Source organism: Phalangium opilio, unplaced genomic scaffold (assembly GCF_054372755.1).
Source record: "Phalangium opilio isolate 3A_F unplaced genomic scaffold, DU_Popi_V2 ptg001170l_1, whole genome shotgun sequence".
Taxonomy (NCBI): domain Eukaryota; kingdom Metazoa; phylum Arthropoda; class Arachnida; order Opiliones; family Phalangiidae; genus Phalangium; species Phalangium opilio.
In genome coordinates this window covers 6,771,505-6,783,826 of record NW_028324255.1, presented here as the reverse complement: position 1 = coordinate 6,783,826, position 12,322 = coordinate 6,771,505, and positions in this window count along the sequence as shown.

Below are 12,322 nucleotides of genomic sequence, written 5' to 3'. Positions count from 1 at the left end.
TCCAAAGTTTAGTGCAAAAATCATAAGTAACATAATAAAAATAAGTGAGACGATACCAAAGTTGACGAACATTTTGCTTAATATCTCGGCCCTTGTTTGTCGTAGCTCAATGTTTTTAGTATGGTTAGATGGGGGACAATTTGGACTATAACATTTCCTAAGGACATCCCCGTATCTCTAGTAGACACAGAGTTATGGGCCTGCAAAATATAGTCTAATGCATTTCCTATGGACGGGCTGTTTGTTTACGTTTAGCTTAATTACTCGGCCCCTGTTTGTCGTAGGTCATTATTTTTAGTATGGTTAGATGGGGGACAAATTGGACTATAACATACTTATAGGACATCCCCGTATCTCCAGTAGAAACAGAGTTACGAGCCTGCAAAGTATAGTCTAATGCATTTCCTATGGAGGGGGTTTGTTTCGTTACGTTTTGCTTAAGTACTCGGCCCCTGTTTGTCGTAGCCCAAAGTTTTTAGTATGGTTAGATGAAGGACAATTTGGACTATAACATATCCTAAGGACATCCCCGTATCTCTAGTAGACACAGAGTTATGGGCCTGCAAAATATAGTCTAATGCATTTCCTATGGACGGGTTGTTTGTTTACGTTTAGCTTAATTACTCGGCCCCTGTTTGTCGTAGCTCATTACTTTTAGTATGGTTAGATGGTGGACAAATTGGACTATAACATACTCATAGGACATCCCCGTATCTCCAGTAGAAACAGAGTTACGAGCCTGCAAAGTATAGTCTAATGCATTTCCTATGGAGGGGGTTTGTTTCGTTACGTTTTGCTTAAGTACTCGGCCCCTGTTTGTCGTAGCCCAAAGTTTTTAGGATGGTTAGATGAAGGACAATTTGGACTATAACATATCCTAAGGACATCCCCGTATCTCTAGTAGACACAGAGTTATGGGCCTGCAAAGCATAGTCTAATGCATTTCCTTTGGACGGGTTGTTTGTTTACGTTTAGCTTAATTACTCGGCCCCTGTTTGTCGTAGCTCAATGTTTTTAGTATGGTTAGATGGGGGACAAATTGGAATATAACATACTCAAAGAACATCGCCTTATGTACAGTAGAAACAGAGTTACGAGCCTGCAAAGTATAGTCTAATGCATTTTCTATGGAGGGGTTTGTTTGTTCACGTATTGCTTAATTACTTGACCCTGTTCTTTCGATTAAAAATAATAACATATCTTTAGTGTAGCGGTTATCGCATCCGCCTCACTCCCGGAAGGCCACAGGTTCGAAACCGCGAAGTTTTTTTTTTGCTTGGAACATGCAAAGACCTTTAAAATTATCCGAACATTTGTGTCAAGGTCACATTATTTACATCCCCGTATCTCTGGTAGAACCAGAGTTACGAGCCTGCAAAGTTTATTTTCAAAAATCAAAAGTAACCTTCTAACAATAAGTGAGACAAAAAATAAGTTGACGATATTGAGGTAGCCTCAAGTTTAAAGTATCCTTGTATGGGGAGCAAAGAGTACTATAACATATCCAAAGGAGATCCCAGTATCTCTTGTAGAACAAGAGTTATGAGCCTCCAAAGTTTAGTGCAAAAATCATAAGTAACATAATAAAAATAAGTGAGACGATACCAAAGTTGACGAACATTTTGCTTAATATCTCGGCCCTTGTTTGTCGTAGCTCAATGTTTTTAGTATGGTTAGATGGGGGACAATTTGGACTATAACATTTCCTAAGGACATCCCCGTATCTCTAGTAGACACAGAGTTATGGGCCTGCAAAATATAGTCTAATGCATTTCCTATGGACGGGTTGTTTGTTTACGTTTAGCTTAATTACTCGGCCCCTGTTTGTCGTAGGTCATTATTTTTAGTATGGTTAGATGGGGGACAAATTGGACTATAACATACTCATAGGACATCCCCGTATCTCCAGTAGAAACAGAGTTACGAGCCTGCAAAGTATAGTCTAATGCATTTCCTATGGAGGGGGTTTGTTTCGTTACGTTTTGCTTAAGTACTCGGCCCCTGTTTGTCGTAGCCCAAAGTTTTTAGTATGGTTAGATGAAGGACAATTTGGACTATAACATATCCTAAGGACATCCCCGTATCTCTAGTAGACACAGAGTTATGGGCCTGCAAAATATAGTCTAATGCATTTCCTATGGACGGGTTGTTTGTTTACGTTTAGCTTAATTACTCGGCCCCTGTTTGTCGTAGCTCATTATTTTTAGTATGGTTAGATGGTGGACAAATTGGACTATAACATACTCATAGGACATCCCCGTATCTCCAGTAGAAACAGAGTTACGAGCCTGCAAAGTATAGTCTAATGCATTTCCTATGGAGGGGGTTTGTTTCGTTACGTTTTGCTTAAGTACTCGGCCCCTGTTTGTCGTAGCCCAAAGTTTTTAGGATGGTTAGATGAAGGACAATTTGGACTATAACATATCCTAAGGACATCCCCGTATCTCTAGTAGACACAGAGTTATGGGCCTGCAAAGCATAGTCTAATGCATTTCCTTTGGACGGGTTGTTTGTTTACGTTTAGCTTAATTACTCGGCCCCTGTTTGTCGTAGCTCAATGTTTTTAGTATGGTTAGATGGGGGACAAATTGGAATATAACATACTCAAAGAACATCGCCTTATGTACAGTAGAAACAGAGTTACGAGCCTGCAAAGTATAGTCTAATGCATTTTCTATGGAGGGGTTTGTTTGTTCACGTATTGCTTAATTACTTGACCCTGTTCTTTCGATTAAAAATAATAGCATATCTTTAGTGTAGCGGTTATCGCATCCGCCTCACTCCCGGAAGGCCACAGGTTCGAAACCGCGAAGTTTTTTTTTTGCTTGGAACATGCAAAGACCTTTATAATTATCCGAACATTTGTGTCAAGGTCACATTATTTACATCCCCGTATCTCTGGTAGAACCAGAGTTACGAGCCTGCAAAGTTTATTTTCAAAAATCAAAAGTAACCTTCTAACAATAAGTGAGACAAAAAATAAGTTGACGACGATATTGAGGTAGCCTCAAGTTTAAAGTATCCTTGTATGGGGAGCAAAGAGTACTATAACATATCCAAAGGAGATCCCAGTATCTCTTGTAGAACAAGAGTTATTAGCCTCCAAAGTTTAGTGCAAAAATCATAAGTAACATAATAAAAATAAGTGAGACGATACCAAAGTTGACGAACATTTTGCTTAATATCTCGGCCCCTGTTTGTCGTAGCTCAATGTTTTTAGTATGGTTAGATGGGGGACAATTTTAACTATATCATATCCTAAGGACATCCCCGTATCTCTTGTAGACACAGAGTTATGGGCCTGCAAAGTATAGTCTAATGCATTTCCTATGGACGGGTTGTTTGTTTACGTTTAGCTTAATTACTCGGCCCCTGTTTGTCGTAGCTCAATGTTTTTAGTATGGTTAGATGGGGGACAATATGGACTATAACATTTCCTAAGGACATCCCCGTATCTCTAGTAGACACAGAGTTATGGGCCTGCAAAATATAGTCTAATGCATTTCCTTTGGACGGGTTGTTTGTTCACGTTTAGCTTAATTACTCGGCCCCTGTTTGTCGTAGCTCATTATTTTTAGTATGGTTAGATGGGGGACAAATTGGACTATAACATACTCATAGGACATCCCCGTATCTCCAGTAGAAACAGAGTTACGAGCCTGCAAAGTATAGTCTAATGCATTTCCTATGGAGGGGGTTTGTTTCGTTACGTTTTGCTTAAGTACTCGGCCCCTGTTTGTCGTAGCCCAAAGTTTTTAGTATGGTTAGATGAAGGACAATTTGGACTATAACATATCCTAAGGACATCCCCGTATCTCTAGTAGACACAGAGTTATGGGCCTGCAAAGCATAGTCTAATGCATTTCCTTTGGACGGGTTGTTTGTTTACGTTTAGCTTAATTACTCGGCCCCTGTTTGTCGTAGCTCAATGTTTTTAGTACGGTTAGATGGGGGACAAATTGGAATATAACATACTCAAAGGACATCGCCTTATCTACAGTAGAAACAGAGTTACGAGCCTGCAAAGTATAGTCTAATGCATTTTCTATGGAGGGGTTTGTTTGTTCACGTATTGCTTAATTACTTGACCCTGTTCTTTCGATTAAAAATAATAACATATCTTTAGTATAGCGGTTATCGCATCCGCCTCACTCCCGGAAGGCCACAGGTTCGAAACCGCGAAGTTTTTTTTTTTGCTTGGAACATGCAAAGACCTTTATAATTATCCGAACATTTGTGTCAAGGTCACATTATTTACATCCCCGTATCTCTGGTAGAACCAGAGTTACGAGCCTGCAAAGTTTATTTTCAAAAATCAAAAGTAACCTTCTAACAATAAGTGAGACAAAAAATAAGTTGACGACGATATTGAGGTAGCCTCAAGTTTAAAGTATCCTTGTATGGGGAGCAAAGAGTACTATAACATATCCAAAGGAGATCCCAGTATCTCTTGTAGAACAAGAGTTATGAGCCTCCAAAGTTTAGTGCAAAAATCATAAGTAACATAATAAAAATAAGTGAGACGATACCAAAGTTGACGAACATTTTGCTTAATATCTCGGCCCTTGTTTGTCGTAGCTCAATGTTTTTAGTATGGTTAGATGGGGGACAATTTGGACTATAACATTTCCTAAGGACATCCCCGTATCTCTAGGAGTTATGGGCCTGCAAAATATAGTCTAATGCATTTCCTATGGACGGGTTGTTTGTTTACGTTTAGCTTAATTACTCGGCCCCTGTTTGTCGTAGCTCATTATTTTTAGTATGGTTAGATGGGGGACAAATTGGACTATAACATATCCTAAGGACATCCCCGTATCTCTAGTAGACACAGAGTTATGGGCCTGCAAAATATAGTCTAATGCATTTCCTATGGACGGGTTGTTTGTTTACGTTTAGCTTAGTTACTCGGCCCCTGTTTGTCGTAGCTCATTATTTTTAGTATGGTTAGATGGGGGACAAATTGGACTATAACATACTCATAGGACATCCCCGTATCTCCAGTAGAAACAGAGTTACGAGCCTGCAAAGTATAGTTTAATGCATTTCCTATGGAGGGGGTTTGTGTCGTTACGTTTTGCATAAGTACTCGGCCCCTGTTTGTCGTAGCCCAAAGTTTTTAGTATGGTTAGATGAAGGACAATTTGGACTATAACATATCCTAAGGACATCCCCGTATCTCTAGTAGACACAGAGTTATGGGCCTGCAAAGCATAGTCTAATGCATTTCCTTTGGACGGGTTGTTTGTTTACGTTTAGCTTAATTACTCGGCCCCTGTTTGTCGTAGCTCAATGTTTTTAGTATGGTTAGATGGGGGACAAATTGGAATATAACATACTCAAAGGACATCGCCTTATCTACAGTAGAAACAGAGTTACGAGCCTGCAAAGTATAGTCTAATGCATTTTCTATGGAGGGGTTTGTTTGTTCACGTATTGCTTAATTACTTGACCCTGTTCTTTCGATTAAAAATAATAACATATCTTTAGTGTAGCGGTTATCGCATCCGCCTCACTCCCGGAAGGCCACAGGTTCGAAACCGCGAAGTTTTTTCTTTTGCTTGGAACATGCAAAGACCTTTATAATTATCCGAACATTTGTGTCAAGGTCACATTATTTACATCCCCGTATCTCTGGTAGAACCAGAGTTACGAGCCTGCAAAGTTTATTTTCAAAAATCAAAAGTAACCTTCTAACAATAAGTGAGACCAAAAATAAGTTGACGACGATATTGAGGTAGCCTCAAGTTTAAAGTATCCTTGTATGGGGAGCGAGTTATGAGCCTCCAAAGTTTAGTGCAAAAATCATAAGTAACAAAATAAAAATAAGTGAGACGATACCAAAGTTGACGAACATTTTGCTTAATATCTCGGCCCTTGTTTGTCGTAGCTCAATGTTTTTAGTATGGTTAGATGGGGGACAATTTGGACTATAACATTTCCTAAGGACATCCTCGTATCTCTAGGAGTTATGGGCCTGCAAAATATAGTCTAATGCATTTCCTATGGACGGGTTGTTTGTTTACGTTTAGCTTAATTACTCGGCCCCTGTTTGTCGTAGCTCATTATTTTTAGTATGGTTAGATGGGGGACAAATTGGACTATAACATTCTCATAGGACATCCCCGTATCTCCAGTAGAAACAGAGTTACGAGCCTGCAAAATATAGTCTAAAGCATTTCCTATGGAGCGGGTTTGTTTCGTTACGTTTTGCTTAAGTACTCGGCCCCTGTTTGTCGTAGCTCAATGTTTTTAGTATGGTTAGATGAAGGACAATTTGGACTATAACATATCCTAAGGACATCCCCGTATCTCTAGTAGACACAGAGTTATGGGCCTGCAAAGCATAGTCTAATGCATTTCCTTTGGACGGGTTGTTTGTTTACGTTTAGCTTAATTACTCGGCCCCTGTTTGTCGTAGCTCAATGTTTTTAGTACGGTTAGATGGGGGACAAATTGGAATATAACATACTCAAAGGACATCGCCTTATCTACAGTAGAAACAGAGTTACGAGCCTGCAAAGTATAGTCTAATGCATTTTCTATGGAGGGGTTTGTTTGTTCACGTATTGCTTAATTACTTGACCCTGTTCTTTCGATTAAAAATAATAACATATCTTTAGTATAGCGGTTATCGCATCCGCCTCACTCCCGGAAGGCCACAGGTTCGAAACCGCGAAGTTTTTTTTTTTGCTTGGAACATGCAAAGACCTTTATAATTATCCGAACATTTGTGTCAAGGTCACATTATTTACATCCCCGTATCTCTGGTAGAACCAGAGTTACGAGCCTGCAAAGTTTATTTTCAAAAATCAAAAGTAACCTTCTAACAATAAGTGAGACAAAAAATAAGTTGACGACGATATTGAGGTAGCCTCAAGTTTAAAGTATCCTTGTATGGGGAGCAAAGAGTACTATAACATATCCAAAGGAGATCCCAGTATCTCTTGTAGAACAAGAGTTATGAGCCTCCAAAGTTTAGTGCAAAAATCATAAGTAACATAATAAAAATAAGTGAGACGATACCAAAGTTGACGAACATTTTGCTTAATATCTCGGCCCTTGTTTGTCGTAGCTCAATGTTTTTAGTATGGTTAGATGGGGGACAATTTGGACTATAACATTTCCTAAGGACATCCCCGTATCTCTAGGAGTTATGGGCCTGCAAAATATAGTCTAATGCATTTCCTATGGACGGGTTGTTTGTTTACGTTTAGCTTAATTACTCGGCCCCTGTTTGTCGTAGCTCATTATTTTTAGTATGGTTAGATGGGGGACAAATTGGACTATAACATATCCTAAGGACATCCCCGTATCTCTAGTAGACACAGAGTTATGGGCCTGCAAAATATAGTCTAATGCATTTCCTATGGACGGGTTGTTTGTTTACGTTTAGCTTAGTTACTCGGCCCCTGTTTGTCGTAGCTCATTATTTTTAGTATGGTTAGATGGGGGACAAATTGGACTATAACATACTCATAGGACATCCCCGTATCTCCAGTAGAAACAGAGTTACGAGCCTGCAAAGTATAGTTTAATGCATTTCCTATGGAGGGGGTTTGTGTCGTTACGTTTTGCTTAAGTACTCGGCCCCTGTTTGTCGTAGCCCAAAGTTTTTAGTATGGTTAGATGAAGGACAATTTGGACTATAACATATCCTAAGGACATCCCCGTATCTCTAGTAGACACAGAGTTATGGGCCTGCAAAGCATAGTCTAATGCATTTCCTTTGGACGGGTTGTTTGTTTACGTTTAGCTTAATTACTCGGCCCCTGTTTGTCGTAGCTCAATGTTTTTAGTATGGTTAGATGGGGGACAAATTGGAATATAACATACTCAAAGGACATCGCCTTATCTACAGTAGAAACAGAGTTACGAGCCTGCAAAGTATAGTCTAATGCATTTTCTATGGAGGGGTTTGTTTGTTCACGTATTGCTTAATTACTTGACCCTGTTCTTTCGATTAAAAATAATAACATATCTTTAGTGTAGCGGTTATCGCATCCGCCTCACTCCCGGAAGGCCACAGGTTCGAAACCGCGAAGTTTTTTCTTTTGCTTGGAACATGCAAAGACCTTTATAATTATCCGAACATTTGTGTCAAGGTCACATTATTTACATCCCCGTATCTCTGGTAGAACCAGAGTTACGAGCCTGCAAAGTTTATTTTCAAAAATCAAAAGTAACCTTCTAACAATAAGTGAGACCAAAAATAAGTTGACGACGATATTGAGGTAGCCTCAAGTTTAAAGTATCCTTGTATGGGGAGCGAGTTATGAGCCTCCAAAGTTTAGTGCAAAAATCATAAGTAACAAAATAAAAATAAGTGAGACGATACCAAAGTTGACGAACATTTTGCTTAATATCTCGGCCCTTGTTTGTCGTAGCTCAATGTTTTTAGTATGGTTAGATGGGGGACAATTTGGACTATAACATTTCCTAAGGACATCCTCGTATCTCTAGGAGTTATGGGCCTGCAAAATATAGTCTAATGCATTTCCTATGGACGGGTTGTTTGTTTACGTTTAGCTTAATTACTCGGCCCCTGTTTGTCGTAGCTCATTATTTTTAGTATGGTTAGATGGGGGACAAATTGGACTATAACATTCTCATAGGACATCCCCGTATCTCCAGTAGAAACAGAGTTACGAGCCTGCAAAATATAGTCTAAAGCATTTCCTATGGAGCGGGTTTGTTTCGTTACGTTTTGCTTAAGTACTCGGCCCCTGTTTGTCGTAGCTCAATGTTTTTAGTATGGTTAGATGGGGGACAATTTGGACTATAACATATCCTAAGGACATCCCCGTATCTCTAGTAGACACAGAGTTATGGGCCTGCAAAATATAGTCTAATGCATTTCCTATGGACGGGTTGTTTGTTTACGTTTAGCTTAATTACTCGGCCCCTGTTTGTCGTAGCTCATTATTTTTAGTATGGTTAGATGGGGGACAAATTGGACTATAACATATCCTAAGGACATCCCCGTATCTCTAGTAGACACAGAGTTATGGGCCTGCAAAATATAGTCTAATGCATTTCCTATGGACGGGTTGTTTGTTTACGTTTAGCTTAGTTACTCGGCCCCTGTTTGTCGTAGCTCATTATTTTTAGTATGGTTAGATGGGGGACAAATTGGACTATAACATACTCATAGGACATCCCCGTATCTCCAGTAGAAACAGAGTTACGAGCCTGCAAAGTATAGTCTAATGCATTTCCTATGGAGGGGGTTTGTGTCGTTACGTTTTGCTTAAGTACTCGGCCCCTGTTTGTCGTAGCCCAAAGTTTTTAGTATGGTTAGATGAAGGACAATTTGGACTATAACATATCCTAAGGACATCCCCGTATCTCTAGTAGACACAGAGTTATGGGCCTGCAAAGCATAGTCTAATGCATTTCCTTTGGACGGGTTGTTTGTTTACGTTTAGCTTAATTACTCGGCCCCTGTTTGTCGTAGCTCAATGTTTTTAGTATGGTTAGATGGGGGACAAATTGGAATATAACATACTCAAAGGACATCGCCTTATCTACAGTAGAAACAGAGTTACGAGCCTGCAAAGTATAGTCTATTGCATTTTCTATGGAGGGGTTTGTTTGTTCACGTATTGCTTAATTACTTGACCCTGTTCTTTCGATTAAAAATAATAACATATCTTTAGTGTAGCGGTTATCGCATCCGCCTCACTCCCGGAAGGCCACAGGTTCGAAACCGCGAAGTTTTTTCTTTTGCTTGGAACATGCAAAGACCTTTATAATTATCCGAACATTTGTGTCAAGGTCACATTATTTACATCCCCGTATCTCTGGTAGAACCAGAGTTACGAGCCTGCAAAGTTTATTTTCAAAAATCAAAAGTAACCTTCTAACAATAAGTGAGACAAAAAATAAGTTGACGACGATATTGAGGTAGCCTCAAGTTTAAAGTATCCTTGTATGGGGAGCAAAGAGTACTATAACATATCCAAAGGAGATCCCAGTATCTCTTGTAGAACAAGAGTTATGAGCCTCCAAAGTTTAGTGCAAAAATCATAAGTAACATAATAAAAATAAGTGAGACGATACCAAAGTTGACGAACATTTTGCTTAATATCTCGGCCCTTGTTTGTCGTAGCTCAATGTTTTTAGTATGGTTAGATGGGGGACAATTTGGACTATAACATTTCCTAAGGACATCCCCGTATCTCTAGTAGACACAGAGTTATGGGCCTGCAAAATATAGTCTAATGCATTTCCTATGGACGGGTTGTTTGTTTACGTTTAGCTTAATTACTCGGCCCCTGTTTGTCGTAGGTGATTATTTTTAGTATGGTTAGATGGGGGACAAATTGGACTATAACATACTCATAGGACATCCCCGTATCTCCAGTAGAAACAGAGTTACGAGCCTGCAAAGTATAGTCTAATGCATTTTCTATGGAGGGGTTTGTTTGTTCACGTATTGCTTAATTACTTGACCCTGTTCTTTCGATTAAAAATAATAGCATATCTTTAGTGTAGCGGTTATCGCATCCGCCTCACTCCCGGAAGGCCACAGGTTCGAAACCGCGAAGTTTTTTTTTTGCTTGGAACATGCAAAGACCTTTATAATTATCCGAACATTTGTGTCAAGGTCACATTATTTACATCCCCGTATCTCTGGTAGAACCAGAGTTACGAGCCTGCAAAGTTTATTTTCAAAAATCAAAAGTAACCTTCTAACAATAAGTGAGACAAAAAATAAGTTGACGACGATATTGAGGTAGCCTCAAGTTTAAAGTATCCTTGTATGGGGAGCAAACAGTACTATAACATATCCAAAGGAGATCCCAGTATCTCTTGTAGAACAAGAGTTATTAGCCTCCAAAGTTTAGTGCAAAAATCATAAGTAACATAATAAAAATAAGTGAGACGATACCAAAGTTGACGAACATTTTGCTTAATATCTCGACCCCTGTTTCTCGTAGCTCAATGTTTTTAGTATGGTTAGATGGGGGACAATTTTAACTATATCATAATCTAAGGACATCCCCGTATCTCTTGTAGACACAGAGTTATGGGCCTGCAAAGTATAGTCTGATGCATTTCCTATGGACGGGTTGTTTGTTTACGTTTAGCTTAATTACTCGGCCCCTGTTTGTCGTAGGTCATTATTTTTAGTATGGTTAGATGGGGGACAAATTGGACTATAACATACTCATAGGACATCCCCGTATCTCCAGTAGAAACAGAGTTACGAGCCTGCAAAGTATAGTCTAATGCATTTCCTATGGAGGGGGTTTGTTTCGTTACGTTTTGCTTAAGCACTCGGCCCCTGTTTGTCGTAGCCCAAAGTTTTTAGTATGGTTAGATGAAGGACAATTTGGACTATAACATATCCTAAGGACATCCCCGTATCTCTAGTAGACACAGAGTTATGGGCCTGCAAAATATAGTCTAATGCATTTCCTATGGACGGGTTGTTTGTTTACGTTTAGCTTAATTACTCGGCCCCTGTTTGTCGTAGCTCATTATTTTTAGTATGGTTAGATGGGGGACAAATTGGACTATAACATACTCATAGGACATCCCCGTATCTCCAGTAGAAACAGAGTTACGAGCCTGCAAAGTATAGTCTAATGCATTTCCTATGGAGGGGGTTTGTTTCGTTACGTTTTGCTTAAGTACTCGGCCCCTGTTTGTCGTAGCCCAAAGTTTTTAGTATGGTTAGATGAAGGACAATTTGGACTGTAACAAATCCTAAGGACATCCCCGTATCTCTAGTAGACACAGAGTTATGGGCCTGCAAAGCATAGTCTAATGCATTTCCTTTGGACGGGTTGTTTGTTTACGTTTAGCTTAATTACTCGGCCCCTGTTTGTCTTAGCTCAATGTTTTTAGTTTGGTTAGATGGGGGACAAATTGGAATATAACATACTCAAAGGACATCGCCTTATCTACAGTAGAAACAGAGTTACGAGCCTGCAAAGTATAGTCTAATGCATTTTCTATGGAGGGGTTTGTTTGTTCACGTAGTGCTTAATTACTTGACCCTGTTCTTTCCATTAAAAATAATAACATATCTTTAGTGTAGCGGTTATCGCATCCGCCTCACTCCCGGAAGGCCACAGGTTCGAAACCGCGAAGTTTTTTTTTTTGCTTGGAACATGCAAAGACCTTTATAATTATCCGAACATTTGTGTCAAGGTCACATTATTTACATCCCCGTATCTCTGGTAGAACCAGAGTTACGAGCCTGCAAAGTTTATTTTCAAAAATCAAAAGTAACCTTCTAACAATAAGTGAGACAAAAAATAAGTTGACGACGATATTGAGGTAGCCTCAAGTTTAAAGTATCCTTGTATGG